At 46.4% G+C, this 25081-nt stretch overlaps 57 pseudogenes; all 57 read left to right on the top strand.

The window, feature by feature from the left end:
- The first annotated feature begins 8 nt into the window (after positions 1–8).
- LOC144183868 (5S ribosomal RNA) lies at positions 9–127 on the top strand (annotated as a pseudogene).
- A 56-nt stretch (positions 128–183) lies between these two features.
- Positions 184–302, top strand: LOC144188253 (5S ribosomal RNA; annotated as a pseudogene).
- Positions 303–358: 56 nt separating this feature from the next.
- Positions 359–477, top strand: LOC144189269 (5S ribosomal RNA; annotated as a pseudogene).
- Positions 478–533: 56 nt separating this feature from the next.
- LOC144188977 (5S ribosomal RNA) lies at positions 534–652 on the top strand (annotated as a pseudogene).
- A 56-nt stretch (positions 653–708) lies between these two features.
- Positions 709–827, top strand: LOC144183635 (5S ribosomal RNA; annotated as a pseudogene).
- A 3427-nt stretch (positions 828–4254) lies between these two features.
- On the top strand, positions 4255–4383 carry LOC144184383 (5S ribosomal RNA; annotated as a pseudogene).
- Positions 4384–4439: 56 nt separating this feature from the next.
- LOC144184200 (5S ribosomal RNA) lies at positions 4440–4558 on the top strand (annotated as a pseudogene).
- A 56-nt stretch (positions 4559–4614) lies between these two features.
- On the top strand, positions 4615–4733 carry LOC144188752 (5S ribosomal RNA; annotated as a pseudogene).
- A 56-nt stretch (positions 4734–4789) lies between these two features.
- LOC144183225 (5S ribosomal RNA) lies at positions 4790–4908 on the top strand (annotated as a pseudogene).
- A 56-nt stretch (positions 4909–4964) lies between these two features.
- On the top strand, positions 4965–5083 carry LOC144189599 (5S ribosomal RNA; annotated as a pseudogene).
- A 56-nt stretch (positions 5084–5139) lies between these two features.
- Positions 5140–5258, top strand: LOC144184474 (5S ribosomal RNA; annotated as a pseudogene).
- Positions 5259–5314: 56 nt separating this feature from the next.
- On the top strand, positions 5315–5433 carry LOC144190317 (5S ribosomal RNA; annotated as a pseudogene).
- Positions 5434–5489: 56 nt separating this feature from the next.
- On the top strand, positions 5490–5608 carry LOC144190614 (5S ribosomal RNA; annotated as a pseudogene).
- Positions 5609–5664: 56 nt separating this feature from the next.
- On the top strand, positions 5665–5783 carry LOC144189802 (5S ribosomal RNA; annotated as a pseudogene).
- A 56-nt stretch (positions 5784–5839) lies between these two features.
- On the top strand, positions 5840–5958 carry LOC144189700 (5S ribosomal RNA; annotated as a pseudogene).
- Positions 5959–6014: 56 nt separating this feature from the next.
- Positions 6015–6133, top strand: LOC144191546 (5S ribosomal RNA; annotated as a pseudogene).
- A 56-nt stretch (positions 6134–6189) lies between these two features.
- On the top strand, positions 6190–6328 carry LOC144185332 (5S ribosomal RNA; annotated as a pseudogene).
- Positions 6329–6384: 56 nt separating this feature from the next.
- LOC144181777 (5S ribosomal RNA) lies at positions 6385–6503 on the top strand (annotated as a pseudogene).
- A 56-nt stretch (positions 6504–6559) lies between these two features.
- On the top strand, positions 6560–6678 carry LOC144188463 (5S ribosomal RNA; annotated as a pseudogene).
- Positions 6679–6736: 58 nt separating this feature from the next.
- LOC144190342 (5S ribosomal RNA) lies at positions 6737–6855 on the top strand (annotated as a pseudogene).
- A 56-nt stretch (positions 6856–6911) lies between these two features.
- On the top strand, positions 6912–7030 carry LOC144187427 (5S ribosomal RNA; annotated as a pseudogene).
- Positions 7031–7086: 56 nt separating this feature from the next.
- On the top strand, positions 7087–7205 carry LOC144184002 (5S ribosomal RNA; annotated as a pseudogene).
- A 7579-nt stretch (positions 7206–14784) lies between these two features.
- On the top strand, positions 14785–14903 carry LOC144187001 (5S ribosomal RNA; annotated as a pseudogene).
- A 56-nt stretch (positions 14904–14959) lies between these two features.
- LOC144181957 (5S ribosomal RNA) lies at positions 14960–15078 on the top strand (annotated as a pseudogene).
- A 56-nt stretch (positions 15079–15134) lies between these two features.
- Positions 15135–15253, top strand: LOC144184441 (5S ribosomal RNA; annotated as a pseudogene).
- A 56-nt stretch (positions 15254–15309) lies between these two features.
- On the top strand, positions 15310–15428 carry LOC144190350 (5S ribosomal RNA; annotated as a pseudogene).
- Positions 15429–15484: 56 nt separating this feature from the next.
- On the top strand, positions 15485–15603 carry LOC144184000 (5S ribosomal RNA; annotated as a pseudogene).
- Positions 15604–15659: 56 nt separating this feature from the next.
- Positions 15660–15777, top strand: LOC144185752 (5S ribosomal RNA; annotated as a pseudogene).
- A 56-nt stretch (positions 15778–15833) lies between these two features.
- On the top strand, positions 15834–15952 carry LOC144187558 (5S ribosomal RNA; annotated as a pseudogene).
- A 221-nt stretch (positions 15953–16173) lies between these two features.
- On the top strand, positions 16174–16292 carry LOC144182097 (5S ribosomal RNA; annotated as a pseudogene).
- Positions 16293–16348: 56 nt separating this feature from the next.
- On the top strand, positions 16349–16477 carry LOC144186704 (5S ribosomal RNA; annotated as a pseudogene).
- A 56-nt stretch (positions 16478–16533) lies between these two features.
- Positions 16534–16652, top strand: LOC144184898 (5S ribosomal RNA; annotated as a pseudogene).
- Positions 16653–16708: 56 nt separating this feature from the next.
- LOC144183221 (5S ribosomal RNA) lies at positions 16709–16837 on the top strand (annotated as a pseudogene).
- Positions 16838–16893: 56 nt separating this feature from the next.
- Positions 16894–17011, top strand: LOC144184375 (5S ribosomal RNA; annotated as a pseudogene).
- A 56-nt stretch (positions 17012–17067) lies between these two features.
- LOC144187557 (5S ribosomal RNA) lies at positions 17068–17186 on the top strand (annotated as a pseudogene).
- A 221-nt stretch (positions 17187–17407) lies between these two features.
- On the top strand, positions 17408–17526 carry LOC144183053 (5S ribosomal RNA; annotated as a pseudogene).
- Positions 17527–17582: 56 nt separating this feature from the next.
- On the top strand, positions 17583–17701 carry LOC144190294 (5S ribosomal RNA; annotated as a pseudogene).
- A 56-nt stretch (positions 17702–17757) lies between these two features.
- On the top strand, positions 17758–17876 carry LOC144182760 (5S ribosomal RNA; annotated as a pseudogene).
- Positions 17877–17932: 56 nt separating this feature from the next.
- Positions 17933–18061, top strand: LOC144186429 (5S ribosomal RNA; annotated as a pseudogene).
- A 56-nt stretch (positions 18062–18117) lies between these two features.
- Positions 18118–18236, top strand: LOC144191804 (5S ribosomal RNA; annotated as a pseudogene).
- A 56-nt stretch (positions 18237–18292) lies between these two features.
- LOC144183743 (5S ribosomal RNA) lies at positions 18293–18411 on the top strand (annotated as a pseudogene).
- A 222-nt stretch (positions 18412–18633) lies between these two features.
- LOC144191566 (5S ribosomal RNA) lies at positions 18634–18752 on the top strand (annotated as a pseudogene).
- A 56-nt stretch (positions 18753–18808) lies between these two features.
- On the top strand, positions 18809–18927 carry LOC144191907 (5S ribosomal RNA; annotated as a pseudogene).
- Positions 18928–18983: 56 nt separating this feature from the next.
- On the top strand, positions 18984–19102 carry LOC144189955 (5S ribosomal RNA; annotated as a pseudogene).
- A 56-nt stretch (positions 19103–19158) lies between these two features.
- On the top strand, positions 19159–19277 carry LOC144190527 (5S ribosomal RNA; annotated as a pseudogene).
- Positions 19278–19333: 56 nt separating this feature from the next.
- Positions 19334–19452, top strand: LOC144189944 (5S ribosomal RNA; annotated as a pseudogene).
- A 56-nt stretch (positions 19453–19508) lies between these two features.
- On the top strand, positions 19509–19627 carry LOC144183624 (5S ribosomal RNA; annotated as a pseudogene).
- A 3427-nt stretch (positions 19628–23054) lies between these two features.
- On the top strand, positions 23055–23183 carry LOC144186508 (5S ribosomal RNA; annotated as a pseudogene).
- Positions 23184–23239: 56 nt separating this feature from the next.
- On the top strand, positions 23240–23358 carry LOC144184140 (5S ribosomal RNA; annotated as a pseudogene).
- Positions 23359–23414: 56 nt separating this feature from the next.
- LOC144185453 (5S ribosomal RNA) lies at positions 23415–23533 on the top strand (annotated as a pseudogene).
- A 56-nt stretch (positions 23534–23589) lies between these two features.
- On the top strand, positions 23590–23708 carry LOC144184116 (5S ribosomal RNA; annotated as a pseudogene).
- A 221-nt stretch (positions 23709–23929) lies between these two features.
- On the top strand, positions 23930–24048 carry LOC144189699 (5S ribosomal RNA; annotated as a pseudogene).
- Positions 24049–24104: 56 nt separating this feature from the next.
- On the top strand, positions 24105–24223 carry LOC144181782 (5S ribosomal RNA; annotated as a pseudogene).
- A 56-nt stretch (positions 24224–24279) lies between these two features.
- On the top strand, positions 24280–24418 carry LOC144185331 (5S ribosomal RNA; annotated as a pseudogene).
- A 56-nt stretch (positions 24419–24474) lies between these two features.
- On the top strand, positions 24475–24593 carry LOC144191715 (5S ribosomal RNA; annotated as a pseudogene).
- Positions 24594–24649: 56 nt separating this feature from the next.
- Positions 24650–24778, top strand: LOC144182655 (5S ribosomal RNA; annotated as a pseudogene).
- A 56-nt stretch (positions 24779–24834) lies between these two features.
- Positions 24835–24953, top strand: LOC144191339 (5S ribosomal RNA; annotated as a pseudogene).
- Positions 24954–25081: the final 128 nt, after the last annotated feature.

Here is a 25081-nt window from a genome sequence, read left to right as displayed (position 1 = left end):
GCAGTACCGCTCACGGCCATACCACCCTGAAAAGGCCCGATCTCGCCCGATCTCGGAAGCCAAGCATGGTTAGACTTGTTTAGTACCAGATTGGGCGACCGCTTGGGAATACCAGGTGCTGTGAGAACCATGCCCCGCATCTTTTTCGACATTTCATGGGTGTCCATCTGCTAGTGCAGTACCGTTCACGGCCATACCACCCTGAAATGGCCCGATCTCGTCCGATCTCGGAAGCCAAGCATGGTTCGGCCTGGTTAGTACCTGATTGGGAGACCGCTTGGGAATACCAGGTGCTGTGAGCACCATACCCCGCATCTTTTTCGACATTTCATGGGTGTCCATCTGCAAGAGCAGTACCGCTCACGGCCATACCACCCTGAAAAGGCCCGATCTCCTCCGATCTCGGAAGCCAAGCATGGTTCGGCCTGTTTAGTACCTGATTGGGAGACCGCTTGGGAATACCAGGTGCTGTGAGCAGCATACCCCGCATCTTTTTCGACATTTCATGGGTGTCCATCTGCAAAAGCAGTACCGCTCACGGCCATACCACCCTGAAAAGGCCCGATCTCGTCCGATCTCGGAAGCCAAGCATGGTTCGGCCTGGTTAGTACCTGATTGGGAGACCGCTTGGGAATACCAGGTGCAGTGAGCATCATACCCCGCATCTTTTTCGACATTTCATGGGTGTCCATCTGCAGGAGCAGTACCGCTCACGGCCATACCACCCTGAAAAGGCCCGATCTCGTTCGATCTCGGAAGCCAAGCATGGTACGGCCTGGTTAGTACCTGATTGGGAGACCGCTTGGGAATACCAGGTGCTGTGAGCATCATACCCCGCATCTTTTTCGACATTTCATGGGTGATCTATCTGAAATCCAGATCAAATTCTGGATTTCAGATAGATCAGTTGTCATCATGCACCTTTTACCAAGACTGGACCTATAGTAGGACTTAGATGGAGAGCTATCTTAAAAAGAACATGTCCTCATTACTTGGGGGAGAAACAAAGGATCCAAAATCACTCAGAGCTGTCAGGAGTGGTTGGATTGCCTTTCCTGGCATGACGTCACGATAACTATCAGCTGTCACTAATTACGTGATTAGATTATTTTTGGTATTTAAGCATTATGATTTTCTGTGGACGCGGTTGGATCGACTGGTTAAGTTCTGGTTTCGTTTCCTGTTAATCCTCGTAGTAATTGCTGTTTCCATTGACGCCACGCCGCATGTTCAGTTCGTTTGTAATGAGTGGTCAAGCCAAGTTGTTTAAGTTATGTTACCCCGTTTATTAAATCAACCAACAAGAGCTACAGATCTGCCTCACCTTTCCAATTACTTCGGCGACTCTGCATCTGGGTTCAACTTACCCTACGATCGCGTCACACTACGCGGCGAAATCGTAACAGCACGATCCAACCATTATGGACCCAGCGGAGCGCCACCCACGCTCGCGCCGACGCACTCGGCGACGCAAACCATCCACCTCGAAGACACCGGACTGCTTGGAATGTATAAGAAACCCCTCAGAATCGTTTAGGAATTTTGTAATGGACACACCGTGGTGCGGGGCTCTCAGGCACATCATTTCTAGAGATGAGCCACAGCTGGTAGAAGAGTTAGAGCCGCAGCGTACTCATACGCCCCACCACTGCTATGCACGTCGCCCTGGGAAGCCTTTACCGTTTCATCATGATGCCCAGGTGCGTACAACCACCAGAGAGCGCCCAAGTTATCTTATGCCTATGCCCAGAGGAATTGATTCACCGTGGAGGGAGCCTGAAGATTCTGGTGAGGAGGACACCCGTTGAGGAAGTTCCCCACGGCCAGCAGCGTGGCCAGGATCTTCTTGAAGGTCCGGTTGCCGGCCAGCTGCTCCATGCCCAACTTCAGGTCAAACAGGGGCTCGGCGATCTCCTGCTCGAGTGCCTCATAGTTGAGTTTGAAAGACCACAGCTGCAGGCGGGGGGTCAAGGCGCTGACGGAAGCCAGGCCCGAGAGGAATTCCTCGGCCGTCCCCAGGGGAACGTCGGGATTGGCCGAGCGAGCCTCGCGGATCTTCTGCTTCTCCTCCTCTGTGGGCGTCATGCTCAGGATCTTCTCCACACCCTCCTTGTTGATGGCAAAGTCGTCAAAGTTGAGGATGGCGCTCTTGATGACGTGAACGGCGGGCAGGACCGTCATCCCGATGTTGATGGCGGTGCTCCGCTTGGAGTCCAGAACCAGGATCTCGGACTTTTTGCTCTCTGGCGCTTTCTTGGCCCATGGCGTCTCTTTGGCCCTGGACTCAAAGAGGTGCTCCAGCTTCCCCATGTCCACTTGGACCTTGTCCAGTGACGCCAAAAATAATCTAATCACGTAATTAGTGACAGCTGATAGTTATCGTGACGTCATGCCAGGAAAGGCAATCCAACCTCTCCTGACAAGAGCATCAAATAAAGACAATTTGTCGGTCTTTCGCGAACAGATTTTCTTGAAAAATAACCCTTTCGCTATGATTTCTAGAATTTTACTGACATAATGCAAGTGCATTCGCAGCTAGCCCTCAGAGATAAAATGAGTTGGATTTCCATCTCCAACAATACCAGCCGATATGTTATTTGAGGTTCTTGATCTGAATGAATTAAATGACCTCCGGTATGCAGTACAACTGTAGAGCAATTACTTTAAATTATGTTCATTCTTTTGTCCCCCGCCTGGTGCCCGTAGATAGCTGGGATAGGCCTTAGCACCCCCCGTGACCCTTGTGAGGATAAGCGGTTGAGAGAATGAATGAATGAAAGAATACTAAACAATGTCTTTCACATGACGATCATTTATACTAAACAATTACTATTAGTTTAAGCATGTGAAACTATGATAAAATATGATTTGGATTTTACAGCATGTTTTCGTAACCTGTTTTATGTTTATTTATATAAACAATAGACACCTTGTAAAGCATTGCTGTTGCTTCACATGTATTTCTTAGGGGCCTAACATTCAACCACATCTAAGCAGCAGTACTTGTAGACTTGCATTCTGTGAAGCGCAAAGTGTCCTTCTGTTCTAAAGAGACAGAACAGCAAGAAAAGGACTCTGTGCAACCTTCTTTACTCTGTAACAGCGGGATGATGCTTTTTGTGTAGAAAGGATGGAGTACAAAGTGTAAGCGAATGAGTGGAAAGTACTGCAGACAATGTATGACTGTTTTTTTCTATTTTTTTTCCGTGCAGTTGAGGAGTGTAGTTTGCAAGATCCAGCATGCCAGTACTATTGAATGCTGGGTATTTTGCTGAGCCTTCTTTAAAAATTACTTCTCTTATCATGTAAAAGTAGTGATATCTGAACAGACAGAAGAATAGTCAGTCATTTTCTTCTTAAAAAAATAAAAATAAAATACTTGTGGTTGCTAGAGTTATACAGTAAGAAAGGGGTGTGTGCATGTGGTGGTGGAGCAATATAATTTTAGTTTCAGTGAAATGAAAAATCTACAATAGTGTTCCAATAAATTGGTGGTTATTGAAGTGCTATACCAATTGAATGTAATTTCTGGTAAAATTCTGTAGCTCCAGTGTTTAACCATAAATCCTATGTGATTTTTTGTTTTACAGTATAAAATGTGAAAACACTTATAAATCCCATTTAAATTCAGTGAATTCATTTAGTTGTGCTGCCACTACAACGTTGCACCCAATCGGTTAGTCTTTAATTGAATCTGATTACCAGTCGATTTGAATTGAATGACTTGACCCAGCTGAGATAATTTCTCTAAAAGAATAATGGAGTTGCTTATTTGACTATTTAGTATTGTTATTTTGTTATCTTTTTGCATTTGGTGCTTTTTTTAAACATCTACTACTTTACATTATAATTGCTTGATCTGAGGCAATTGGGTTGTAAAGGTTTAAATCAAAATTCAAACTACGGTAATACACATATATACACACGATGCAACAGATGTGTAGTCCATTTGCAGCGTCCAGAAGTAAAACAACATGTGAAAATTGAGTGTATAGAGTGCAAAAAGTCTTACTGCAATCAAGCTGACTTTACTCCTTTGTTATTATTGCTGACTCAAAGACAAATACCAATTTGGCCTGAAATGCACAAAAGTAAAACATAGCTGTATATATTCCTGCCTTTTCCCCCCTCTTTTATAACCTGAATATTTCAACTGACTTTGAATAATGTCAAATCCCAATTGATTTGGGTAGCAGGTGTAGAAGGTCGAATTAATACTTTAGCTCATGGGTGTCCATCTGCAAGAGCAGTACCGCTCACGGCCATACCACCCTGATAAGGCCCGATCTCGCCCGATCTCGTCCGATCTCGGCAGCCAAGCATGGTTCGGCCTGTTTAGTACCTGATTGGGAGACCGCTTGGGAATACCAGGTGCTGTGAGCATCATACCCCGCATCTTTTTCGACATTTCATGGGTGTCCATCTGCAAGTGCAGTACCGCTCACGGCCATACCACCCTGAAAAGGCCCGATCTCGTCCGATCTCGGAAGCCAAGCATAGTTCGGCCTGGTTAGTACCTGATTGTGAGACCGCTTGAGAATACCAGGTGCTGTGAGCATCATACCCCGCATCTTTTTCGACATTTCATGGGTGTCCATCTGCTAATCCAGTACCGCTCACGGCCATACCACCCTGAAAAGGCCCGATCTCGTCCGATCTCGGCAGCCAAGCATGGTTCGGCCTGTTTAGTACCTGATTGGGAGACCGCTTGGGAATACCAGGTGCTGTGAGCATCATACCCCGCATCTTTTTCGACATTTCATGGGTGTCCATCTGCTAGTGCAGTACTGCTCACGGCCATACCACCCTGAAAAGGCCCGATCTCGTCCGATCTCGGAAGCCAAGCATGGTTCAGCCTGTTTAGTACCTGAATGGGAGACCGCTTGGGACTACCAGGTGCTGTGAGCATCATACCCCGCATCTTTTTCGACATTTCATGGGTGTCCATCTGCAGGCGCAGTACCGCTCATGGCCATACCACCCTGAAAAGGCCCGATCTCGCCCGATCTCGGCAGCCAAGCATGGTTCGGCCTGGTTAGTACCTGGTTGGGAGACCGCTTGGGAATACCAGGTGCTGTGAGCATCATTCCCCGCATCTTTTTCGACATTTCATGGGTGTCCATCTGCTAGTGCAGTACCGCTCACGGCCATACCACCCTGAAAAGGCCGGATCTCGTCCGATCTCGGAAGCCAAGCATGGTTCGACCTGGTTAGTACCTGATTGGGAGACCGCTTGGGAATACCAGGTGCTCTGAGCATCGTACCCCGCATCTTTTTCGACATTTCATGGGTGTCCATCTGCAGGAGTGGTACCGCTCACGGCCATACCACCCTGAAAAGGCCCGATCTCGCTCGATCTCGGCAGCCAAGCATGGTTCGGCCTGGTTAGTACCTGATTGGGAGACCGCTTGGGAATACCAGGTGCTGTGAGCATCATACCCCGCATCTTTTTCGACATTTCATGGGTGTCCATCTGCTAATGCAGTACCGCTCACGGCCATACCACCCTGAAAAGGCCCGATCTCGTCCGGTCTCGGCAGCCAAGCATGGTTCGGCCTGTTTAGTACCTGATTGGGAGACCGCTTGGGAATACCAGGTGCTGTGAGCATCATACCCCGCATCTTTTTCGACATTTCATGGGTGTCCATCTGCTAGTGCAGTACTGCTCACGGCCATACCACCCTGAAAAGGCCCGATCTCGTCCGATCTCGGAAGCCAAGCATGGTTCAGCCTGTTTAGTACCTGAATGGGAGACCGCTTGGGAATACCAGGTGCTGTGAGCATCATACCCTGCATCTTTTTCGACATTTCATGGGTGTCCATCTGCTAGTGCAGTACCGCTCACGGCCATACCACCCTGAAAAGGCCCGATCTCGCCCGATCTCGGCAGCCAAGCATGGTTCGGCCTGGTTAGTACCTGATTGGGAGACCGCTTGGGAATACCAGGTGCTGTGAGCATCATACCCCGCATCTTTTTCGACATTTCATGGTTGTCCATCTGCTGGTAGAGTACCGCTTACGGCCATACCACCCTGAAAAGGCCTGATCTCGTCCGATCTCGGAAGCCAAGCATGGTTTGGCCTGGTTAGTACCTGATTGGGAGACCGCTCGCGAATACCAGGTGCTGTGAGCATCATATCCCGCATCTTTTTCGACATTTCATGGGTGTCCATCTGCAAGAGCAGTACCGCTCACGGCCATACCACCCTGATAAGGCCCGATCTCGCCCGATCTCGCCCGATCTCGTCCGATCTCGGCAGCCAAGCATGGTTCGGCCTGGTTAGTACCTGATTGGGAGACCGCTTGGGAATACCAGGTGCTGTGAGCATCATACCCCGCATCTTTTTCGACATTTCATGGGTGTCCATCTGCAAGAGCAGTACCGCTCACGGCCATACCACCCTGAAAAGGCCTGATCTTGTCCGATCTCGGAAGCCAAGCATGGTTCGGCCTGGTTAGTACCTGATTGGGACACCGCTTGGGAATACCAGGTGCTGTGAGCATCATACCCCGCATCTTTTTCGACATTTCATGGGTGTCCATCTGCTAGTGCAGTACCGCTCACGGCCATACCACCCTGAAAAGGCCCGATCTCGCCCGATCTCGGAAGCCAAGCATGGTTCGGCCTGGTTAGTACCTGATTGGGAGACCGCTTGGGAATACCAGGTGCTGTGAGCATCATAACCCGCATCTTTTTCGACATTTCATGGGTGTCCATCTGCAAGAGCAGTACTGCTCACATGGCCATACCACCCTGAAAAGGCCCGATCTCGTCCGATCTCGGAAGCCAAGCATGGTTCGGCCTGGTTAGTACCTGATTGGGAGACCGCTTGGGAATACCAGGTGCTGTGAGCTTCATACCCCGCATCTTTTTCGACATTTCATGGGTGTCCATCTGCAAAATCAGTACTGCTCACGGCCATACCACCCTGAAAAGGCCCGATCTCGTCCGATCTCGGAAGCCAAGCTTGGTTCGGCCTGGTTAGTACCTGATTGGGAGACCGCTTGGGAATACCAGGTGCTGTGAGCTTCATACCCCGCATCTTTTTCGACATTTCATGGGTGTCCATCTGCAATACCAGTACCGCTCTCGGCCATACCACCCTGAAAAGGCCCGATCTCGTCCGATCTCAGAAGCCAAGCATGGTTCGGCCTGGTTAGTACCTGATTGGGAGACCGCTTGGGAATACCAGATGCTGTGAGCATCATACCCCGCATCTTCTTCGACATTTCATGGGTGTCTGTTGGGTTTGTTCTGTTTTACTATTATAATAGTTATATTAATTCATTTCTTTATTAAATCATTCTCTTTCTTTTCTCTGTATTAATTCATTACTTTGTTAAATCATTCTCTTTCTGTTTTTCAAAAGTGTTGAGGTCACACCAAGTCATCTTTAACCTGGACAGCCTGTTCCAGGATGGTTATACAGATAATCCACCCAATCTGGGTCCTTGAGATTTGGTGGGCCCTTGGTGACGAGGACAGGGCTATTCGGACAATAACAAGAATATTGTTATCGTTATGTAACCGTACACTTCGGGTTTTTCTGTATGTAACGATTATATGATTATGATTATATTATATGATTCTTAGGTCAAGGAGGTTGTATAATTACTCTAATCTACATGTTGTTAGGTCTAGTCCCTGTTTTTGTTATGAGTAAAATACTTTGATTGTTATTGTAGTCCCAGATGTTGTTTTTACTCATACGTGATGGAATGATCAACAACTCTGTAACTTGTGACCATAAGAATGGGACGAAAACGTCTATTCGGGAAGACGTTCGGAAGTTGTAAGGTGACACTTGCTGTAACGCTCCCCTCCGGAGGCTTTTATCTGTTGTATCCATTTCTATTTAATTAAATGTCAATAATTGAATAAGATGTCTTCCTGCAGTTATTGATAATTACGGACGAAGGTAATTATTAATGAACCTGACATTTTGGTCCTTCTGAGCCATGGAGGTCAATATACCGGAGCGAGAACCCAGGCGCTGCTGTTCGACATCTGGTAAGTGACCGTGCGCACGGCGTCTTCAAAACCCTTGGTGGGCCGGAGTTTTTCGACGGGGGCGCCTGGATTCTCGGCGGTTGAAGACTTTTCCTGCTGGAGGGAGACATCTGATGGATCTCGGGTAAGTCCACATTAATGTCTGCATGTTGTGAAGGTGTTTCCAAATGCGTTAAAGGGACATTGTATGTGAGGTCCATTGTTGGGCTGGTTTCGCGTCCTGGGTGACGGCGATAAAACCCTGTGTTTATACTAGTCAATGGCAGGTACGGTGGGGCACTTTGCTGGAAAGTGTCCTGTGTCTCAGGGGTAGGCACGAATATATTGTACTAGAGGTACAATATTGGGGCCGGGGAGTGTCCTGTGTCTAAAGGGTAGGCACGAATATACGTTGTATGGTGTTTGTGTGGTTTCTGCAGTAAAATTAGGAAAGGCCTAGGAGATACAGTCGATACAGTCGAATAGATAATAATAATATTAATAATAATAATAAATAATAGAGTTAACTGTGTGAGGCACACAAACTCACTACAAAAAATAAAAGTAAAATATGGGAAACACGTGTTGTAATACGGGTTTGGATGACGATCCAAAAAATACGTCTAACTTGTAAGGATTGGAAAAAATTGGAAAGACAAAGCGCTTTAAAAATATTACACAGCTATATTTATGGATAAATAAATATGGGTTTGCTGGCCAGCTTAAAATGCATAGAATGCAGGATAATATATGCACTAATGCATAGAGGTAATATACATATATAAATAATATGTGAGTGGATAAAAGTGTAACAGCTTGTTCCACAGACACTAATGGCAAAATAAGGCCGGGGAGAAGTTAAAAATACTATTTTGGGAAAATAGTGGGGGCTCCCTCGGATAACGGGGATATATTTAAGACCGTGGCTGCGGGAAAGTACTGTTTGGTAAGGAAAAAATAGCGGGGCCTCCTCGGCTGACGGGGAAAATATTTACCGAGATAGGTGACGGGCGCGGAGGAAGTTTAACAAAAATAAAGGGAGCTAGAAAATTAATGGGGACACTGGTATTTGATTTGGTTAATCCGGGTATGACGTTTTGTGATTACAATAAATTGGGTTTTTTTTGTGATGCTTGGGCTTGTATAACAACAATTAGAATGGTTATTTCCAAGTGCGGGTGGTGCTTTGTTAATATAACCTATATGTACTGTCAATTTACAGCAATGTGATGGCTTATTGCAGCTTGGTTTTTGATCCCGTCCGCTAACGGGAAGATGGTGTTTAAAAAGACAAAAGAATATATACAAAATGATCATTTAAATTTTAGCAGGGAATGTCACCTGTGTTTTTATTATGCTCTAGACTTGCCAAAAAATGTGTCAACTGCGGGGGAAGCGTTTCTGGTGCAGCGGCTGCTGATTAGATGGGAGTGAAACATGTGGGCCGCGGGGCAGACGATTTAACTGTGTTGGGCTTTCGGGAGCGTTCGGACCGTGTAAACAACTAAAATTTTGTGATCCCTTCCGTGAAGACATTATAATAATAATAATTGGCCTTGGGGGTGCTGAAGCAAACTTGAGGGCAGAAAATGGGTTTTTGCCATATTGTTGTGCTTGCAGCATACATATTCTGGATATATGGGGTCTTGGAAAAATATTGTGATGTAGTTGAATATCGGAAGAGGGGTTAATTTGACGTTTTAATGGTTGTCTTCTCTAAAAAGCGTTGTATTTGGGCACAGGGAAAAAGCTGGTTTGTAAACATAAGATAACAATGCTGTTTTCGCAGCAAGAGTGGAGGTCATAGTTAACGGCTAATTGCGTTTTCTGTTTGGACTTTTCAGAATAAGAACAATACATGGTCTGCAAGAAATGCAAGGTTATGCGGATGCTTTCGCATTGATATTTTGGGTTTTAAAATGAAATGTATTAAGAGGATAGAAAATCTGTTTAGTAAAAGGTTGATTTGGTAAAAAGCTTTGGATTTGGGAAATAGACCAAAATAGTCATTTTTGAGCAATTGTGGATTTCAAAGGGCTCTTAGTTAAAGGAAACTAGCTTTTGGAGGATAAAATAATATTAATACTATTTCAGAATTTTTTGATTATTTAAAATACTTTAATCCAGGAGGTTGGCTGTTTAAAAGAAAAAAAGGCCAGGATGACAAAATTTACAAAATTATGGTATATTGGTGACGATAAGGTTTTTAAAACATTAAAGTTTGTAATTAGGAATTGTCTAACAAAAGGTTGATTTCTCTAATTTAATTGTTGTAGATTTTTGTTTTGGTAACAGGCTATGGGAAATGACTCTTGTCTTAAGTAAACATCATATGAGGTGATTTACAAAGTATAGTAGGTATTGAATTATTTGGCTGTTAACGACATCAGATGGGAAATTTACAATGCAATAGTGGCATGATAAAATTCATGGCATTCATCCAAATAATTAGGTGAATTGTAAATAAAATAATTGGTTTAGAATGAGCATATTTTCCCTAAGAATGGAGTAACATGGAATGTTTTTCAAAGTGCACTTGAAAGAACATTGTCTGTTGTCCTGGCGGGAGGAAATATGCTTTGTCACAGGTCATATTGGTGACTTTAAGGATATTACGGATTGGATAAGCATTGGTCAATTGATACAACCAAATAACGTTGCTTTTTACTGCTTTAAGGGCATGCAAATTGGTGAGAACTTTAGCAACGATGGGGTTAATACGCCTGAATGTTACAGTGATAACAAGTGGCAATAACAAGCTTAGATAAGGGAGGGAAAGGAGAAATTCTCCAAATTCCAGAATCTGGCTTAGAAACAGGTTATGTTAGTCGTTTTGGGTTTTTGACAGGATGTGGTAGTACATTAATTCTGGGAAATTTTGGGAAATTGGGGACCCCATATCTAAAACAAGTAGGCGTCATGTTGTATAAATTAGGCGTGGATGAATTTGTTTTACAAATGGGGGAGATTATCTTATCACCTGAAACAAGTAGAAACAAAATTGGATGGCCGCATTAAAAGGTGATTGGCATGCTATTAGAGGAAATTGGGATTTTCCAAAAACCTGATAGGGGGCCATTAGGTCATGGCGGCTGTGAAAATAAAAACCTTAGATGTGAAACTATTGCCACCTCAATTCGGGGAACAAACAGCTAAACTGATAGCATTAAAGAGGATATAACTTTGTGTGAAACTTGAAGGAAATTTTTTACAAACGGTTAAAATGCTAGAGTGGGGGTGTGTATATTAAAGGATCTACTAATGAATGCGGGGTGGATCCAGACTTTCCGGAATGTGGGGTATTCATGGCGTCCTCGAGAATTTGTGGATTTTCTCCGGGTACTCCAGTTTACTCCCACAAAATGAAATTATAGATGCTAGACTGGTTGAACACACTAAATTCTTTTTTTTATGAGTGTGAGCGTGAATGATAGTTTGTCTTTTTGTGTTTTTTGATTGGCAGACCACCGAGACATAATCTATCAATAAAAGATCAATAAAGAAAATAATTTGGGCTTGAGTCAAGGGAAGACCTATGTCTCGACAAGGGGGAGGTGGCCTTGCTACAACGGCACTACAAGGCTTAGGGTTTAAATCTATATGCATACCCACATATCCATTTCAAAAAAATACATATAGATTTTATTTTATTTTATTAGATCATATGGATATCATTCCACGATATGGAATTCCAGAAACTATTTATAGTGATAATGGCTCCCATTTTGTTAATATAATAGTTGTCTACCATCCACAATTGGCGGACCTTATATGAAGTCCTGTTTGGTAGACCTTACAAATTGTTATTATTCACCACACAATGACAATTGGATGATGAGGCGAATCTATCAGAGAAAAAAAAACGCACACACCAAATTTAGACTATCAGAGGGAGATTTTGCTTCTTAACAGGAAACGGACGAAGCGACGGTGATTCTTGAAGACTGGATGCTGATAAGCAGCATAAAAGAAGAAACATCGGAGCAACGCAAAGTGGGAGGGTCCTTGTTACTGAAAGGGGACACGGATGCACCTTTCCCACAGTAAGAAGGTTGTCTAAATTGAAACGTTTCAAGAGGAAAACTCCCTAAACAAAGACAAAAAGTCATGTTGAAAACAATTATTGCTTTTGGGGCAATGAGATTAATGATGATTGTGATTCTATTCCTTTCCACAGTAGGGTTGTTTTCTCCAGTTGGAGAAAAAGGCGGAGGCGTTTCAATTGAGGATACACCTTCTTACGGGAGGGTAAACCGAGAAACATACACATTTACATTTAATTAACATTACCTACTAAATCAAATTTCCAAAATGAAAATATATATTTGGACTCGGCGACGTCCCGGTTGCCATACAAAGGGGCAATCTATGGTGGGAAATATGTGTGGTACATTAACAGCAAAAAATTGAAGATTGGGAAAAGCCTTGTTGCAGAAATTGGTCAAGATTGGAAAGCTTGGACTGACATATTAACCTGTGAAAATGTATTTCTGAAACAGGGATTTCCCAAACGGGGGATAATTGGGCGCTGTTAATGGAGTGTAAAGAGGACAAGCACTAGGTGGAGCTACTTTGGTAAAAGGGTGGTCTCAATTGAAACATTGAGGGGACGGGTAAAATAAACTTTCTGACTTAATAAAATACGGGAAACACCAATATTAATTGAAAAGATTATTGCTCAGCAAGCAATACCATAAAACTATAGGGAACTCTTTTATATTGGGTTTGACGTCTCCATATAGTTTCAATTGAGACTAAACCATCTTACAAAAGATTAGGATAACCTACCAGACAAGGGAAAAAACGATGGGGTCTAACAACTCCCTCAATCACCATTCTTTTGGGGAAAAGTGTTTTTACAAATGAAAAAACGTGTCCTACTTGGCAAGAAAAAAAAAAAAAATATTGAAACAGTGTTTATCCTGTTACGCAGTAAATAGGAAGTCAATTTTTCCACTGTTTAATCATTTTACCTGCTTAAACCTTACAGGGCATGGTCTGAAGCTGGGGGCGATAAATGACGTGGTGTACCGGCGTTCTAAAACAAACTACACCCCTGATACCACGTTCTGGCCTATGGTGGCGGGGTGGTAGATAAATTATACGACTCCTGCCGAAACGCGGCAGGACTAGGTACTTTGGTCTCACTGCTCTTACCGATGTCTGTTTTTCCATCCACAGTGGAGGAGATACAATTGGCGGCTCATAATTCGGCTGAAGGGTCGACCCTCCCGACATCGTCGAGAGGCATGGAGGGAAGGAGATCCAACATACATTGATGCGATTGGCATCCCCTGGGGCGTACCAGATGAGTATAAGCTGGCTAATCAGATCGCAGCAGGTTGGGAGTCTATCTTCCTTCTAATCACCCCAAACAAAAATGTGGATAGAATAAATTACTTACATTACAATGTTCAAAACTTGGAAATTATACTGAACAGGGATTTGTGGCCATGAAGGAACAACTGGCAGCTACCAGTCTGATGGCGTTCCAGAATCGCATAGCGGTGGATATGATCCTTGAAACAGGGGGCGTGTGTGCAATGTTTGGAAAACAATGTTGCACCTTCATACCGAACAACGCGTCACCCAGTGGATCTCTCACCAGGGCCATTACTGGCCTGCAAACACTGAACCGCAATATGCAAGAGCACTCTGGAGTAGATACGTCCGCATTGTCAGATTGGTGGGATAAGACCTTTGGAAAATCTAAAGATTTGGCTACATCCTTCGTGGTTACTATAGGCACAATTACCGCTATCCTAACATTGTGTGGGTGATGTAGTATCCCCTGTTTGCGCTCCTTGCTAAGCCGACTTATAACTACTGCAATTGCCCCTACAAATTCTAAAGTACATGAGTTGTATCTTATGGGACGGTTTGGGGAAAGCAGTGAGGTCCAGGAGTACGGTAAATCCGAGGACCAATTGGACGAATATAATTATGTTTTTTCTCTTTCAGACCAGCCATGGGAGTAAGGAGTAGGCGGGAAAAATCACAGTCACCCGACATTACCATTTAGTGATTACTAAGAAATGACTAATAACATACATATTATAAAAACGGGGGAATGTTGGGTTTGTTCTGTTTTACTATTATAATAGTTATATTAATTCATTTCTTTATTAAATCATTCTCTTTCTTTTCTCTGTATTAATTCATTACTTTGTTAAATCATTCTCTTTCTGTTTTTCAAAAGTGTTGAGGTCACACCAAGTCATCTTTAACCTGGACAGCCTGTTCCAGGATGGTTATACAAACAATCCACCCAATCTGGGTCCTTGAGATTTGGTGGGCCCTTGGTGACGAGGACAGGGCTATTCGGACAATAACAAGAATATTGTTATCGTTATGTAACCGTACACTTCGGGTTTTTCTGTATGTAACGATTATATGATTATGATTATATTATATGATTCTTAGGTCAAGGAGGTTGTATAATTACTCTAATCTACATGTTGTTAGGTCTAGTCCCTGTTTTTGTTATTAGTAAAATACTTTGATTGTTATTGTAGTCCCAGATGTTGTTTTTACTCATACGTGATGGAATGATCAACAACTCTGTAACTTGTGACCATAAGAATGGGACGAAAACGTCTATTCGGGAAGACGTTCGGAAGTTGTAAGGTGACACTTGCTGTAACGCTCCCCTCCGGAGGCTTTTATCTGTTGTATCCATTTCTATTTAATTAAATGTCAATAATTGAATAAGATGTCTTCCTGCAGTTATTGATAATTACGGACGAAGGTAATTATTAATGAACCTGACAGTGTCCATCTGCTAGTGCAGTACCGCTCACGGCCATACCACCCTGAAAAGGCCTGATCTCGTCTGATATCGGAAGCCAAGCATGGTTCGGCTTGTTTAGTACCTGATTGGGAGACCGCTTGGGAATACCAGGTACTTTGAGCATCATACCCCGCATCTTTTTCGACATTTCATGGGTGTCCATCTGCTAGTGCAGTACCGCTCACGGCCATACCACCCTGAAAAGGCCCGATCTCGTCCGATCTCAGTAGCCAATCATGGTTCGGCCTGGTTAGTACCTGATTGGGAGACCGCTTGGGAATACCAGGTGCTGTGAGCATCATACCCCGCATCTTTTTCGACATTTCATGGGTGTCCATCTGCTAGTGCAGTACCGCTCACGGCCATACCACCCTGAAAAGGCCCGATCTCGTCCGATCTTGGCAGCCAAGCATGGTTCGACCTGTTTAGTACCTGATTGGGAGACCGCTTGGGAATACCAGGTGCTGTTAGCATCATACCCCGCATCTTTTTCGACATTTCATGGGTGTCCATCTGCGAGAGCAGTACCGCTCACGGCCATACCACCCTGAAAAGGCCCGATCTCGTCCGATCTCGGAAGCCAAGCATGGTTCGGTCTGTTTAGTACCTGATTGGGAGACCGCTTGGGAATCCCAGGTGCTGTGAGCATCATACCCCGCATCTTTTTCGACATTTCATGGGTGTCCATCTGCAAGAGCAGTACCGCTCACGGCCATACCACCCTGAAAAGGCCCGATCTCGCCCGATCTCGGCAGCCAAGCATGGTTCGGCCTGGTTAGTACCTGATTGGGAGACCGCTCGGGAATACCACGTGCTGTGAGCATCATACCCCGCACCTTTTTCAACATTTCATGGGTGTCCATCTGCTAGTGCAGTACCGCTCACGGCCATACCACCCTGAAAAGGCCCGGTCTCGTCCGATCTCGGAAGCCAAGCATGGTTCGGCCTGTTTAGTACCTGATTGAAGACCGCTTGGGAATACCAGGTGCTGTGAGCATCATACCCCGCATCTTTTTCGACATTTCATGGGTGTCCATCTGCTGGTGCAATACCGCTCACGGCCATACCACCCTGAAAAGGCCCGATCTCGTCCGATCTCGGAAGCCAAGCATGGTTCGGCCTGTTTAGTACCTGATTGGGAGACCGCTTGGGAATACCAGGTGCTGTGAGCATCATACCCTGCATCTTTTTCGACATTTCATGGGTGTCCATCTGCAAGAGCAGTACCGCTCACGGCCATACCACCCTGAAAAGGCCCGATCTCGTAAGCCAAGCATGGTTCGGCCTGTTTAGTACCTGATTGGGAGACCGCTTGGGAATACCAGGTGCTGTGAGCATCATACCCCGCATCTTTTTCGACATTTCATGGGTGTCCATCTGCAAGAGCAGTACCGCTCACGGCCATACCACCCTGAAAAGGCCCGATCTCGTCCGATCTCGGCAGCCAAGCATGATTCGGCCTGTTTAGTACCTGATTGGGAGACCGCTTGGGAGTACCAGGTGCTGTGAGCATCATACCCCGCATCTTTTTCGACATTTCATGGGTGTCCATCTGCTAGTGCAGTACCGCCCACGGTCATACCACCCTGAAAAGGCCCGATCTCGTCCGATCTCGTCCGATCTTGGAAGCCAAGCATGGTTCGGCCTGGTTAGTACCTGAATGGGAGACCGCTTGGGAATACCAGGTGCTGTGAGATCCATGCCCCGCATCTTTTTCGACATTTCATGGGTGTCCATCTGCAAGAGCAGTACCGCTCATGGCCATACCACCCTGATAAGGCCCGATCTCGTCCGATCTCGGAAGCCAAGCATGATTCAGCCTGTTTAGTACCTGATTGGGAGACCGCTTGGGAATACCAGGTGCTGTGAGCATCATACCCCGCATCTTTTTCGACATTTCATGGGTGTCCATCTGCAAGAGCAGTACCGCTCACGGCCAAACCACCCTGAAAAGGCCCGATCTCGTCCGATCTCATCCGATCTCGGAAGCCAAGCATGGTTCGGCCTGGTTAGTACCTGATTGGGAGACCGCTTGGGAATACCAGGTGCTGTGAGCATCATACCCCGCATCTTTTTCGACATTTCATGGGTGTCCATCTGCAAGAGCAGTACCGCTCACGGCCATACCACCCTGAAAAGGCCCGATCTCGTCCGATCTCGGAAGCCAAGCATGGTTCGGCCTGTTTAGTACCTGATTGAAGACCGCTTGGGAATACCAGGTGCTGTGAGCATCATACCCCGCATCTTTTTCGACATTTCATGGGTGTCCATCTGCTGGTGCAGTACCGCTCACGGCCATACCACCCTGAAAAGGCCCGATCTCGTCCGATCTCGGAAGCCAAGCATGGTTCGGCCTGTTTAGTACCTGATTGGGAGACCGCTTGGGAATACCAGGTGCTGTGAGCATCATACCCCGCATCTTTTTCGACATTTCATGGGTGTCCATCTGCAAGAGCAGTACCGCTCACGGCCATACCACCCTGAAAAGGCCCGATCTCGTAAGCCAAGCATGGTTCGGCCTGTTTAGTACCTGATTGGGAGACCGCTTGGGAATACCAGGTGCTGTGAGCATCATACCCCGCATCTTTTTCGATATTTCATGGGTGTCCATCTGCAAGAGCAGTACCGCTCACGGCCATACCACCCTGAAAAGGCCCGATCTCGTCCGATCTCGGCAGCCAAGCATGGTTCGGCCTGTTTAGTACCTGATTGGCAGACCGCTTCGGAATACCAGGTGCTGTGAGCATCATACCCCGCATTTTTTTCGACATTTCATGGGTGTCCATCTGCTAGTGCAGTACCGCTCACGGCCATACCACCCTGAAAAGGCCCGATCTCGTCCGATCTCGGAAGCCAAGCATGATTCGGCCTGTTTAGTACCTGATTGGGAGACCGCTTGGGAATACCAGGTGCTGTGAGCATCATACCCCGCATCTTTTTCGACATTTCATGGGTGTCCATCTGCAAGTGCAGTACCGCTCACGGCCATACCACCCTGAAAAGGCCCGATCTCGTCTGATCTTGGAAGCCAAGCATGGTTCGGCCTGTTTAGTACCTGATTGGGAGACCGCTTGGGAATACCAGGTGCTGTGACCATCATACCCCGCATCTTTTTCGACATTTCATGGGTGTCCATCTGCAAGAGCAGTACCGCTCACGGTCATACCACCCTGATAAGGCCCGATCTCGCCCGATCTCGTCCGATCTCGGCAGCCAAGCATGGGTCGGCCTGGTTAGTACCTGATTGGGTGACCGCTTGGGAATACCAGGTGCGGTGAGCATCATACCCCGCATCTTTTTCGACATTTCATGGGTGTCCATCTGCAAGAGCAGTTCCGCTCACGGCCATACCACCCTGAAAAAGCCCGATCTTGTCCGACCTCGGAAGCCAAGCATGTTTCGGCCTGGTTAGTACCTGATTGGGAGACCGCTTGGGAATACCAGGTGCTGTGAGCATCATACCCCGCATCTTTTTCGACATTTCATGGGTGTCCATCTGCTAGTGCAGTACCGCCCACGGCCATACCACCCTGAAAAGGCCCGATCTCGTCCGATCTCGAAAGCCAAGCATGGTTCGGCCTGGTTAGTACCTGATTGGGAGACCGCTTGGGAATACCACGTGCTGTGAGCATCATACCCCGCATCTTTTTCGACATTTCATGGGTGTCCATCTGCAAGAGCAGTACCGCTCACGGCCATACCACCCTGAAAAAGGCCCGATCTCGGAAGCCAAGCATGGTTCGGCCTGTTTAGTACCTGATTGGGAGACCGCTTGGGAATACCAGGTGCGGTGAGCATCATACCCCGCATCTTTTTCGACATTTCATGGGTGTCCATCTGCTACTGCAGTACCGCTCACGGCCATACCACCCTGAAAAGGCCCGATCTCGTCCGATCTCGGAAGCCAAGCATGGTTCGGCCTGGTTAGTACCTGATTGGGAGTCCGCTTGGGAATACCAGGTGCTGTGTACATCATACCCCGCATCTTTTTCGACATTTCATGGGTGTCCATCTGCTAGTGCAGTACCGCTCACGGCCATACCACCCTGAAAAGGCCCGATCTCGTCCGATCTCGGAAGCCAAGCATGGTTAGACTTGTTTAGTACCAGATTGGGAGACCGCTTGGGAATACCGGGTGCTGTGAGAACCATGCCCCGCATCTTTTTCGACATTTCATGGGTGTCCATCTGCTAGTGCAGTACCGCTCACGGCCATACCACCCTGAAAAGGCCCGATCTCGTCCGATCTCGGAAGCCAAGCATGGTTCGGCCTGGTTAGTACCTGATTGGGAGACCGCTTGGGAATACCAGGTGCTGTGAGCATCATACCCCGCATCTTTTTCGACATTTCATGGGTGTCCATCTGCAAGAGCAGTACCGCTCACGGCCATACCACCCTGAAAAGGCCCGATCTCCTCCGATCTCGGAAGCCAAGCATGGTTCGGCCTGTTTAGTACCTGATTGGGAGACCGCTTGGGAATACCAGGTGCTGTGAGTATCATACCCCGCATCTTTTTCGACATTTCATGGGTGTCCATCTGCAAAAGCAGTACCGCTCACGGCCATACCACCCTGAAAAGGCCCGATCTCGTCCGATCTCGGAAGCCAAGCATGGTTCGGCCTGGTTAGTACCTGATTGGGAGACCGCTTGGGAATACCAGGTGCTGTGAGCATCATACCCCGCATCTTTTTCGACATTTCATGGGTGTCCATCTGCAAGAACAGTACCGCTCACGGCCATACCACCCTGAAAAGGCCCGATCTCGTTCGATCTCGGAAGCCAAGCATGGTACGGCCTGGTTAGTACCTGATTGGGAGACCGCTTGGGAATACCAGGTGCTGTGAGCATCATACCCCGCATCTTTTTCGACATTTCATGGGTGATCTATCTGAAATCCAGATCAAATTCTGGATTTCAGATAGATCAGTTGTCATCATGCACCTTTTACCAAGACTGGACCTATAGTAGGACTTAGATGGAGAGCTATCTTAAAAAGAACATGTCCTCATTACTTGGGGGAGAAACAAAGGATCCAAAATCACTCAGAGCTGTCAGGAGTGGTTGGATTGCCTTTCCTGGCATGACGTCACGATAACTATCAGCTGTCACTAATTACGTGATTAGATTATTTTTGGTATTTAAGCATTATGATTTTCTGTGGACGCGGTTGGATCGACTGGTTAAGTTCTGGTTTCGTTTCCTGTTAATCCTCGTAGTAATTGCTGTTTCCATTGACGCCACGCCGGATGTTCAGTTCGTTTGTAATGAGTGGTCAAGCCAAGTTGTTTAAGTTATGTTACCCCGTTTATTAAATCAACCAACAAGAGCTACAGATCTGCCTCACCTTTCCAATTACTTCGGCGACTCTGCATCTGGGTTCAACTTACCCTACGATCGCGTCGCACTACGCGGCGAAATCGTAACAGCACGATCCAACCATTATGGACCCAGCGGAGCGCCACCCACGCTCGCGCCGACGCACTCGGCGACGCAAACCATCCACCTCGAAGACACCGGACTGCTTGGAATGTATAAGAAACCCCTCAGAATCGTTTAGGAATTTTGTAATGGACACACCGTGGTGCGGGGCTCTCAGGCACATCATTTCTAGAGATGAGCCACAGCTGGTAGAAGAGTTAGAGCCGCAGCGTACTCATACGCCCCACCACTGCTATGCACGTCGCCCTGGGAAGCCTTTACCGTTTCATCATGATGCCCAGGTGCGTACAACCACCAGAGAGCGCCCAAGTTATCTTATGCCTATGCCCAGAGGAATTGATTCACCATGGAGGGAGCCTGAAGATTCTGGTGAGGAGGACACCCGTTGAGGAAGTTCCCCACGGCCAGCAGCGTGGCCAGGATCTTCTTGAAGGTCCGGTTGCCGGCCAGCTGCTCCATGCCCAACTTCAGGTCAAACAGGGGCTCGGCGATCTCCTGCTCGAGTGCCTCATAGTTGAGTTTGAAAGACCACAGCTGCAGGCGGGGGGTCAAGGCGCTGACGGAAGCCAGGCCCGAGAGGAATTCCTCGGCCGTCCCCAGGGGAACGTCGGGATTGGCCGAGCGAGCCTCGCGGATCTTCTGCTTCTCCTCCTCTGTGGGCGTCATGCTCAGGATCTTCTCCACACCCTCCTTGTTGATGGCAAAGTCGTCAAAGTTGAGGATGGCGCTCTTGATGACGTGAACGGCGGGCAGGACCGTCATCCCGATGTTGATGGCGGTGCTCCGCTTGGAGTCCAGAACCAGGATCTCGGACTTTTTGCTCTCTGGCGCTTTCTTGGCCCATGGCGTCTCTTTGGCCCTGGACTCAAAGAGGTGCTCCAGCTTCCCCATGTCCACTTGGACCTTGTCCAGTGACGCCAAAAATAATCTAATCACGTAATTAGTGACAGCTGATAGTTATCGTGACGTCATGCCAGGAAAGGCAATCCAACCACTCCTGACAAGAGCATCAAATAAAGACAATTTGTCGGTCTTTCGGGAACAGATGTTCTTGAAAAATAACCCTTTCGCTATGATTTCTAGAATTTTACTGACATAATGCAAGTGCATTCGCAGCTAGCCCTCAGAGATAAAATGAGTTGGATTTCCATCTCCAACAATACCAGCCGATATGTTATTTGAGGTTCTTGATCTGAATGAATTAAATGACCTCCGGTATGCAGTACAACTGTAGAGCAATTACTTTAAATTATGTTCATTCTTTTGTCCCCCGCCTGGTGCCCGTAGATAGCTGGGATAGGCCTTAGCACCCCCCGTGACCCTTGTGAGGATAAGCGGTTGAGAGAATGAATGAATGAAAGAATACTAAACAATGTCTTTCACATGACGATCATTTATACTAAACAATTACTATTAGTTTAAGCATGTGAAACTATGATAAAATATGATTTGGATTTTACAGCATGTTTTCGTAACCTGTTTTATGTTTATTTATATAAACAATAGACACCTTGTAAAGCATTGCTGTTGCTTCACATGTATTTCTTAGGGGCCTAACATTCAACCACATCTAAGCAGCAGTACTTGTAGACTTGCATTCTGTGAAGCGCAAAGTGTCCTTCTGTTCTAAAGAGACAGAACAGCAAGAAAAGGACTCTGTGCAACCTTCTTTACTCTGTAACAGCGGGATGATGCTTTTTGTGTAGAAAGGATGGAGTACAAAGTGTAAGCGAGTGAGTGGAAAGTACTGCAGACAATGTATGACTGCTTTTTTCTATTTTTTTTCCGTGCAGTTGAGGAGTGTAGTTTGCAAAATCCAGCATGCCAGTACTATTGAATGCTGGGTATTTTGCTGAGCCTTCTTTAAAAATTACTTCTCTTATCATGTAAAAGTAGTGATATCTGAACAGACAGAAGAATAGTCAGTCATTTTCTTCTTAAAAAAATAAAAATAAAATACTTGTGGTTGCTAGAGTTATACAGTAAGAAAGGGGTGTGTGCATGTGGTGGTGGAGCAATATAATTTTAGTTTCAGTGAAATGAAAAATCTACAATAGTGTTCCAATAAATTGGTGGTTATTGAAGTGCTATACCAATTGAATGTAATTTCTGGTAAAATTCTGTAGCTCCAGTGTTTAACCATAAATCCTATGTGATTTTTTGTTTTACAGTATAAAATGTGAAAACACTTATAAATCCCATTTAAATTCAGTGAATTCATTTAGTTGTGCTGCCACTACAACGTTGCACCCAATCGGTTAGTCTTTAATTGAATCTGATTACCAGTCGATTTGAATTGAATGACTTGACCCAGCTGAGATATTTTCTCTAAAAGAATAATGGAGTTGCTTATTTGACTATTTAGTATTGTTATTTTGTTATCTTTTTGCATTTGGTGCTTTTTTTAAACATCTACTACTTTACATTATAATTGCTTGATCTGAGGCAATTGGGTTGTAAAGGTTTAAATCAAAATTCAAACTACGGTAATACACATATATACACACGATGCAACAGATGTGTAGTCCATTTGCAGCGTCCAGAAGTAAAACAACATGTGAAAATTGAGTGTATAGAGTGCAAAAAGTCTTACTGCAATCAAGCTGACTTTACTCCTTTGTTATTATTGCTGACTCAAAGACAAATACCAATTTGGCCTGAAATGCACAAAAGTAAAACATAGCTGTATATATTCCTGCCTTTTCCCCCCTCTTTTATAACCTGAATATTTCAACTGACTTTGAATAATGTCAAATCCCAATTGATTTGGGTAGCAGGTGTAGAAGGTCGAATTAATACTTTAGCTCATGGGTGTCCATCTGCAAGAGCAGTACCGCTCACGGCCATACCACCCTGATAAGGCCCGATCTCGCCCGATCTCGTCCGATCTCGGCAGCCAAGCATCGTTCGGCCTGTTTAGTACCTGATTGGGAGACCGCTTGGGAATACCAGGTGCTGTGAGCATCATACCCCGCATCTTTTTCGACATTTCATGGGTGTCCATCTGCAAGTGCAGTACCGCTCACGGCCATACCACCCTGAAAAGGCCCGATCTCGTCCGATCTCGGAAGCCAAGCATAGTTCGGCCTGGTTAGTACCTGATTGTGAGACTGCTTGGGAATACCAGGTGCTGTGAGCATCATACCCCGCATCTTTTTCGACATTTCATGGGTGTCCATCTGCTAGTGCAGTACTGCTCACGGCCATACCACCCTGAAAAGGCCTGATCTCGTCCGATCTCGGAAGCCAAGCATGGTTCAGCCTGTTTAGAACCTGAATGGGAGACCGCTTGGGAATACCAGGTGCTGTGAGCATCATACCCCGCATCTTTTTCGACATTTCATGGGTGTCCATCTGCTGGTAGAGTACCGCTCACGGCCATACCACCCTGAAAAGGCCTGATCTCGTCCAATCTCGGAAGCTAAGCATTGTTCGGCCTGGTTAGTACCTGATTGGGAGACCGCTTGAGAATACCAGGTGCTGTGAGCATCATACCCCGCATCTTTTTCGACATTTCATGGGTGTCCATCTGCTAATCCAGTACCGCTCACGGCCATACCACCCTGAAAAGGCCCGATCTCGTAAGCCAAGCATGGTTCGGCCTGTTTAGTACCTGATTGGGAGACCGCTTGGGAATACCAGGTGCTGTGAGCATCATACCCTGCATCTTTTTCGACATTTCATGGGTGTCCATCTGCTAGTGCAGTACCGCTCACGGCCATACCACCCTGAAAAGGCCCGATCTCGCCCGATCTCGGCAGCCAAGCATGGTTCGGCCTGGTTAGTACCTGATTGGGAGACCGCTTGGGAATACCAGGTGCTGTGAGCATCATACCCCGCATCTTTTTCGACATTTCATGGGTGTCCATCTGCTGGTAGAGTACCGCTTACGGCCATACCACCCTGAAAAGGCCTGATCTCGTCCGATCTCGGAAGCCAAGCATGGTTCGGCCTGGTTAGTACCTGATTGGGAGACCGCTCGCGAATACCAGGTGCTGTGAGCATCATATCCCGCATCTTTTTCGACATTTCATGGGTGTCCATCTGCAAGAGCAGTACCGCTCACGGCCATACCACCCTGATAAGGCCCGATCTCGCCCGATCTCGCCCGATCTCGTCCGATCTCGGCAGCCAAGCATGGTTCGGCCTGGTTAGTACCTGATTGGGAGACCGCTTGGGAATACCAGGTGCTGTGAGCATCATACCCCGCATCTTTTTCGACATTTCATGGGTGTCCATCTGCAAGAGCAGTACCGCTCACGGCCATACCACCCTGAAAAGGCCCGATCTCGCCCGATCTCGGAAGCCAAGCATGGTTCAGCCTGGTTAGTACCTGATTGGGAGACCGCTTGGGAATACCAGGTGCTGTGAGCATCATACCCCGCATCTTTTTCGACATTTCATGGGTGTCCATCTGCAAGAGCAGTACCGCTCACGGCCATACCACCCTGATAAGGCCCGATCTCGCCCGATCTCGTCCGATCTCGGCAGCCAAGCATGGTTCGGCCTGGTTAGTACCTGATTGGGAGACCGCTTGGGAATACCAGGTGCTGTGAGCATCATACCCCGCATCTTTTTCGACATTTCATGGGTGTCCATCTGCAAGAGTAGCACCGCTCACGGCCATACCACCCTGAAAAGGCCCGATCTCGTCCGATCTCGGAAGCCAAGCATGGTTCGGCCTGGTTAGAACCTGTTTGGGAGACCGCTTGGGAATACCAGGTGCTGTGAGCATCATACCCCGCATCTTCTTCGACATTTCATGGGTGTCTGTTGGGTTTGTTCTGTTTTACTATTATAATAGTTATATTAATTCATTTCTTTATTAAATCATTCTCTTTCTTTTCTCTGTATTAATTCAT

Source organism: Stigmatopora nigra, unplaced genomic scaffold (genome assembly GCF_051989575.1).
Source record: "Stigmatopora nigra isolate UIUO_SnigA unplaced genomic scaffold, RoL_Snig_1.1 HiC_scaffold_24, whole genome shotgun sequence".
Taxonomy (NCBI): Eukaryota; Metazoa; Chordata; class Actinopteri; order Syngnathiformes; family Syngnathidae; genus Stigmatopora; species Stigmatopora nigra.
The sequence above is the reverse complement of the archived record's forward strand: the minus strand, read 5'-3'. Positions and strand labels throughout refer to the sequence as shown.